This window comes from Sander vitreus, chromosome 6 (assembly GCF_031162955.1).
Source record: "Sander vitreus isolate 19-12246 chromosome 6, sanVit1, whole genome shotgun sequence".
Classification (NCBI taxonomy): domain Eukaryota; kingdom Metazoa; phylum Chordata; class Actinopteri; order Perciformes; family Percidae; genus Sander; species Sander vitreus.
Window position 1 is genome coordinate 24,336,865 of NC_135860.1, and position 7,030 is coordinate 24,343,894.

At 41.4% G+C, this 7,030-nt stretch overlaps 1 protein-coding gene across 3 annotated transcripts in view; it reads right to left on the minus strand.

The window, feature by feature from the left end:
- Positions 1–6,220, minus strand: part of LOC144519984 (zinc finger protein 516-like) — a 49,770-nt gene extending 43,550 nt beyond the window's left edge. For 2 of the 3 annotated variants that reach the window (XM_078253543.1, XM_078253547.1), the window contains exon 1: positions 3,272–3,546. The gene's annotated coding sequence lies outside the window, so the exon portion shown is untranslated. Of the gene's footprint in view, positions 1–3,271; positions 3,547–6,116 lie in introns of those variants that run through there. The other variant, XM_078253544.1, reaches the window with a different exon arrangement.
- Positions 6,221–7,030: the final 810 nt, after the last annotated feature.

Consider the following 7,030-nt stretch of genomic DNA (forward strand, 5'->3'; position numbering starts at 1 on the left):
CCACAAGGTGCTGGAAACCACAGAGACCTTGGTCGATGCCAACACTTGTCAGTATTACAGTAAAAAAAAAAAAAAACAGGAGATCTAACACAATTAAGCCACTGCCATTTTCCAGAACAGTACAGAGGTACTAACCAGGATATGCACCTGATAGCAAGAGTAAATGCAAATCTTATTGTAAAAACATCAGTGTGCTATCCTTACTGTAAACCTGCTTTGAGTGATGTTTTGGCCACTTAGTGGCAGCAAAAGCAAGCTGTAATGTACACCACTGACATAGTATTAGGTTGAAACGACAAACTTGCTAGCAAACAATGGCTCATTAACATATCCAGCACAATCCATTTTAGCATTAATCCAGGCTTGTGTTTCTGGCCACCTGATGAATGTAAATCCAATATTCTTTCTTTTTAGCTCTGTCGTGGTCTACACCAACTCCTGAGGGAAATATCTGCTTATTTCTGCCAAATGCACAGCTGTGTTCGCTATAGTCCCTTACTTTGTCTTTCTGATGTTTAGTTCTGAGCATGTAGCGTGAGTTTTTTGGGACTTGTTTCGCTGTAAAATCAAAAAAAGCGACACAGAGCTTTTGAGAGCGAATCAAAACAGTAAAGTTGCAAGAAAACCAAAACAGTAAGCTAAAATTCTCTATAAATATCTGTAGAGCTAAGGGGAATTTCAAAGTTAGGTGAAAATTCCCTGTGCGTGCAATCACTTTGAGCAACACCTTTCACATTACACACAGTTATTGGATCCATTGTTAATATCATATCTTTGATTATAAGCTACTTTAATATTACCTGCTGAGTAAGGGGGGGGGGGAAACCAGCAGAACAAACTACACAGCTTAGTGATATTACCTAAAAATACATCTCATCTGACAGTCTGTATAGTGTTGAACCCCGCTCTCGTTTGATGAAGGTAAATGACTATGTCCATGGTGAAAAGGCACAAGGCAGTAATGAGTAATGAAAACAGCCGAGTTAGTGCTGCCATTCAGTAAAGGGCCTGCTGCTGTGGAATGTGAGGCGCTATTCATTCACATGGGTTAAAAATGCATTTCTGCCACCACAAAGCCCTGCCTTGTCCTCATTGTTTCTCACCACGCCAATAAAACACGTCCACACTCTGAAGGGAGAAGATACCAAAAATGAATTTGCTAATTTTACTCCTACAGATACAGGGGGAGAACGGTGTGTGTGTGTGGGGGGGGTGAGGAGTCAGGTCTTTGGAAGAGACAAACAGTCATGGTAGAGTTGAAAGTTTGATCACGATAGGAAAGGGGAGGGGGGTGGAAAAGTAAGCACACAAGCTGCCTACTAAAGACAAACAGTCCTATTGACAGAAGCTAAATGTATGGAGCATTTATTAATTATATGAAAAGAGACACAAGGGCGGACGGCGAGCAAATACAAAAAAGCTTCACTCAAGTCCTGTGTGAGCTCCCTGTGGATCCATTTGTGTGTACGAAGCATCTGTGACCGGCTCTTCACACACACACACACAAAAAAATCACATTTTGCAACCGCAGTACAAGCTAGATTTAACATGAATCCATTTTGTATTAGTCAACTGGTATGTCACATTTAAACATAGGTCATGTTCCTCTTTTGCCTCGCTTAACAATGCTCAACAAGTGATCTCAGACATGACAGTGTTTGGAGTCTCGTATGACATAACCATCTAAAAAAGAAAAATACTGCCATATTGTGGCTTTTCCCAGAAGGAAAAACAAAACCTAAAGTCTGCCGATACTGTCATTACACAGAAATCAATGAAATGTTCAGAAAAGAATTTATTTACATTTTCCCTAAAGCTACACAGACTACATTAGGCTAATTACACTTTTACTTTTCATGGGTTGGAGAACAGGTGGCACTCTTAAGAACTATTTTTTATCTAACAGTCAATTTGGGAAAGTAAGATCATTTATTGCTGTGCTGTGTTGTACCCACTAGTACAACCACAGAGTGAGGGCAGCAGGCTGTAGACAAAATGTTTAACATAATGTCTGAAATCTGACATAGGGGAGACCATGTAATCCTGTCTGCAAAACAACACTCTGTCTCTGCCTCCCTCCCTCCCTCCTTCCCTCCCTCCTCTCTATCTCTATATCTTCCTCTTTCTGTATGTGACCTTACACAGAAGAAAACACTGTATCTTTACACAACCAGAGAGAAAAACAGCACACCACAGAAAGACAATATCAAAGGAGAGGGGGAAAATGCTGGCAAGTACAGAAAGCTCACAGTTGATGATCCAATGCACACTGTGAGTTTGTAAAAGATAAATACTAGAATACTGAAAGAATACAGGACAGAATACAATGCTCATATCACCTAGTACTAACACAGAAATTCATTCAAAGTTGAAAAACACCAAACTCGCTGAAGTAGACTACTACACACGACAACGACAACAGGAATAGCATGGTGCGTGTGTGTGTGTGTGTGTGTGTGTGTGTGTGTGTGTGTGTGTGTGTGTGTGTGTGTCAGTCAGCCCAATATAGTCTGCTATTCAAAGTCAAAATTCCAACACCATATAAGACAGAGCCCTCAGTTTTGTGCTTCTTTCTTATTTGTATTCTTTAAAATACAAACAACGTGGAAGTGCGCGTGTTTTGACACGTGCGCGCGCACGTAGGCTACATGCACGTGCGCACTGTCTTCCCTCTCTCTCTCTCTCTCTCTCTCTCTCTCTCTCTCTCTCTACTGTAAACTCTGCTTTTACATAACTATCTCCTCTGACACTCCATCCTGCCCTTAAGGGAGGATCACTATGACAATCCTATAATGTCCCTAACTGTAATAGGTAGCCTATATTTAATGTGTAATGGCTTTTATTGTGACCTTTATGGATGTGTTTCCTATGGTATAGCTATCATTTTAACGTATGGGACTCCTGCTGCTGGTTACTAAGTTTCGAGCGCTCTTATGCTACTTTATATCATTGTAATATTGCATGTAATATCACAACAACAAAAAAAACTTTAAGAACTCCACTGTGTCTGTTATTTGTTAAGCACCTTTCCAGGTTCCACTGTGTGTTATCAATATAAAAAAAAAAATCCTCAAAATGACCCATATCTCCATTATAGCACATGTACTTGTGCTGCCCGTGTCTTAATCATTCCTTTCTACACTCTTAAAGGAAATGACTAGGTTAAAGCCAAAGAGTCGGTAGTAACAGCCAAAGATTGCACTGTAGCAGCAGCCCGACGAACGCACCCTTAAAATAACAAACAATGATAATTATACAGCCACTTCCTTACCAGTTAAAACACCGCTGAGCTCAAACACTCACACAAAAAAGGACCGGTGCAGCTCTCCAAAAGCAAAATATAAAAAGTCCAGATCCGGCAGAGATAAGAGGAGACACACTGTGTCTTCCAGTGCAGCGACTGACAACAGCGACCCGTGGTTCAACTCTGCAAAAATGGTGTGCAATTATTATTATCTCTGGCGAATTCCTGGATCTCCTTGTGTTGTAGAACAGTACAGGTTCCTCTCTCTCTCCCTCTCTCTCTCTCTCTCTCTCTCTCTCTCTCTCTTCCCCTCGCTGTGTGTCTCTCTCTCTCTCTCTCTTGTCTCTTGTCGTTTCACTGCTGCTGCCTTCAGGTGTTGTCGGAAATGTCGTGACTCAGGGATAAAAAATAAAACTAAATTCAGTAAAGTGATAAAGACTCAGCTCATTAATGCAGTCTCCATAGAAGAAGGGGGGAGTTCTGTCTTGAATTTGGGGTCCAAAATGGGGGCATTGAATTGTGGGATATTATTAACATAGCTATTTTAATTCAGAATCTGGTATTCCATGCAGGGTACACTATGTTGACAATAAAGTTGAAATGATTAGTCAATTAATTGACTAGTCAATTGAAATAACGTGATACAGTGACTATATATTTTGCTGATTGATTAATTGGTTGGTTTTACAGCAAAAATAGCAAACATTTGCTAGTTCTAGCTTCACAAATGTGACTTGCTGCATCTCTCATTGTACCGACTGACGGACTGTTGATCAGACAAAAGAAACGTACATTTGAAGACACTTCATTTTGGACTCCAGGAATTGTTCTCTATTCTCTGACATTTTACAGACTTATCGATTATTCAATGAATAGAGAAAATAACTGCCAGTCTGAGCAACATTTTAGTTGTTTTATTGTTATTTTAATATTAGGCTATAATAGTTTACAGTTAGGCTAAATCAATATGCAACACATGAAAAATAATGTTTCTTCAGATTAAGATATCATATTTTGTTGGCATATAAGCTACTGCATGGTTTGTTAGTGAAATCTGACTTTTTCTATAACGCCATTGATTGAGACCCATTCCCACTCCATTTCCCACAATTCACTCATCTATATGGAAGTGCACTGGGTAGGCTCACAGAGGCTAGATGGTCTTGTGATAAAACACACATGATCATCCGACATCCCCTGTCACAGTAGAGAGTACAGCTTCCTTTCCCCGTTTAATAACACGACGAAGGGTCTGTCTGATCAAAGTCGTGCTCAATCATTGACATTGTGGAATTTTCCGGAGCACCTGAACGCACCACGAATGGAAAGAAGCCCTGTGTGTGTGAAACACCGAGGACAAGATCGAGGGCGGAAAAAAAAGAGGAGAAGCAGAAAAGTTTGTCCCCGCGGTGTAGGCTTGTCCTTGTCACTAAACCTTACGTCCACACACAGAGGCCACACATTTCACTGCATCTCTGTTTCATTTGGCCTATGTCTCCATCGCTTCCAATGAACAGGATCAGCTGGCGTGTGTGTGTGTGTGTGTGTGTGTGTGTGTGTGTGTGTGTGCGCCTGCGTGTGCGTGTATATTCTAAAGTGGCCAGAGGAGAGGTGACGCTGAACAATTGCAGTCCAACCATTATCGGTTTTGTGCGTAAAAAGACATGTTGGTTGCTAAGACCTGCACGTACACGTCCGATAATGGAGTTAAAGACAAACCAAAAAACCCTAATTAATTCGGATTGTCTTGCACTGAACTCCCCCCAGCTGTGGCTCAGTCCTATTGTGTCCCTTTACCATAAACAGCAGGCTCACATCCTGTAGGTGCATCATTATTTGGGGGGGAAGTTACATACACCCCCCCCCCATTTACTTCTCCTCGCCACATGTACACACACACGCACACACACACACACACACGCGCGCGCGCACACACACACACACACACCGCATGCAGATGGGTTGTGAGAGCTTGAATTGGTGCAGACATTGAAAAGAAGAACAAATGCGACACACCAGAGATCTTCCAGCGGTTTCAGATCCTCAAATTACTGACATGAAGAGCAGTTTCCGTCTGCCGGCACCTGTGCCTTGCTCAGTGGCAGTTGTGTGCCTTGTATGCTCTATTATGTAGGACACGTCTTCCTAATATGGATATACCACCACCCCCTTACCCCTCCCTAACGTCCACCTCCACCCTGTGTGTCTGTCTCCGTGTGAATAAAACAATCTTAAAAAATAAATGGAAAGAAAGAAAGTAGCCTAGAGAACCTATTCATCCATCTCTTGGATGTTTTCTGCACTGAGCCGAGTCTTTTTTTTTAAATTCTTTTTTTTTTTACTAGGCTACTCGCACTTTTCTTGTTGCCACAAATCTGTCTGTCCGATGCTGCGGTGATAGAGTGTGCTGTCCGAAAAAAAAATTAGGAGGAAGAGATGAGTGTGAGCTGGTGGAAAGTTTGCTTAACCTCAGAGATGAGTCCGGCCATTCTCAGTTTATTCCTAAAAAAAAAAAATGTATTTGAATAACTGACTTTAGGCAGCTTTTTTAAAGCTTGACAATAAGTAGGCTACGGTGACTCACATATATCTCAAGTAGCATTAAACTGCTTTAAGTTATATAGCGTCTATGAAAAGTGGACATTATAAATGATTTCTTACGCAATTCTGGTTTGAGATGATCGCCGACAGAAGGTCATACAATATCTTTTTGTTTTCTTCTTTAATCAACCACTACACCCTTGCCTGCATGTAACCTATTTATAAATCAAGATCCGACAATCGCTTTCCACCTACATCCCATTCAGAGCACACGAGGTGGGCCGGTATAGTCTATTCTGTATGAAATGGAGAAAATCAGAAATCTGCGTACCTGCTTTATCCAAAAGAATATTCCAGGGGGACTTCAAGAAACATAGACAATCCTAAAGGTGAAAGCATGCTCTTTGCAGTGTATGCTGAAGTGCATGATTGAGTAGGTCGAGTCCATTCTGTCCCGCGGGGGTGAACAGGGATTCCTCTCCGCGATTATTTGCATATCGCCGTTACATTTCGTTTTGAAATTGAACACCTAGACTCATATGTTAGCTGTTAACCACAACAACGACTGCGATATGGAAAGAATGTTAGCTTGCTGCCTCCTTATTTGTTCTGCTAATTTCCTGACACCCCTTTCCCGCGGCCGAATGGTTTCTCCCGCATTAAATGGAACTATCTGCTATTGTCTCATCAGCGAAAAGTTGTTGATACTGCTAGAGACTCAAACAAAAAGTGCGTAAAGAGTGCGAGCATGTCCACCGTGCCGACTAACTCAGACTTAAGGTTTTAAATGATGTCAAGGCAAAGCAAAGATATACAATCGTAGATACAAGTATAGATGGCGATGTCATTTGCCAATGCAGTGTCAGGGATAGAAAGATAGATAGCTGAAGAGTCATCCTCCTTGACCCACCCTGTTGCAACAACACCCAGGCAGCTGTTTCAAAGGGGGGGGGGGGATTAAATCTTACTGTTATGAGCATGCACGTATGAAAATATGACTAATATTATATAGACTATCATAACTTGATTCACTGGTTAAAGCTGGAAAAAACCAACTCCCTCTTTTTTTCACAAAGATGTCACACACATTGATACCTATTGTTACATGATTCCACCAGCACATTGTCTCATTCTGTGCTGTCACAGAAACTGTGGTTTTGTTTCACGTGGACAGCTCCTGAAAGAAATGAAACTGTACTCAAACAATATAGGCTACATTTTGTCCTGCTGTTTTTGATACTCCTG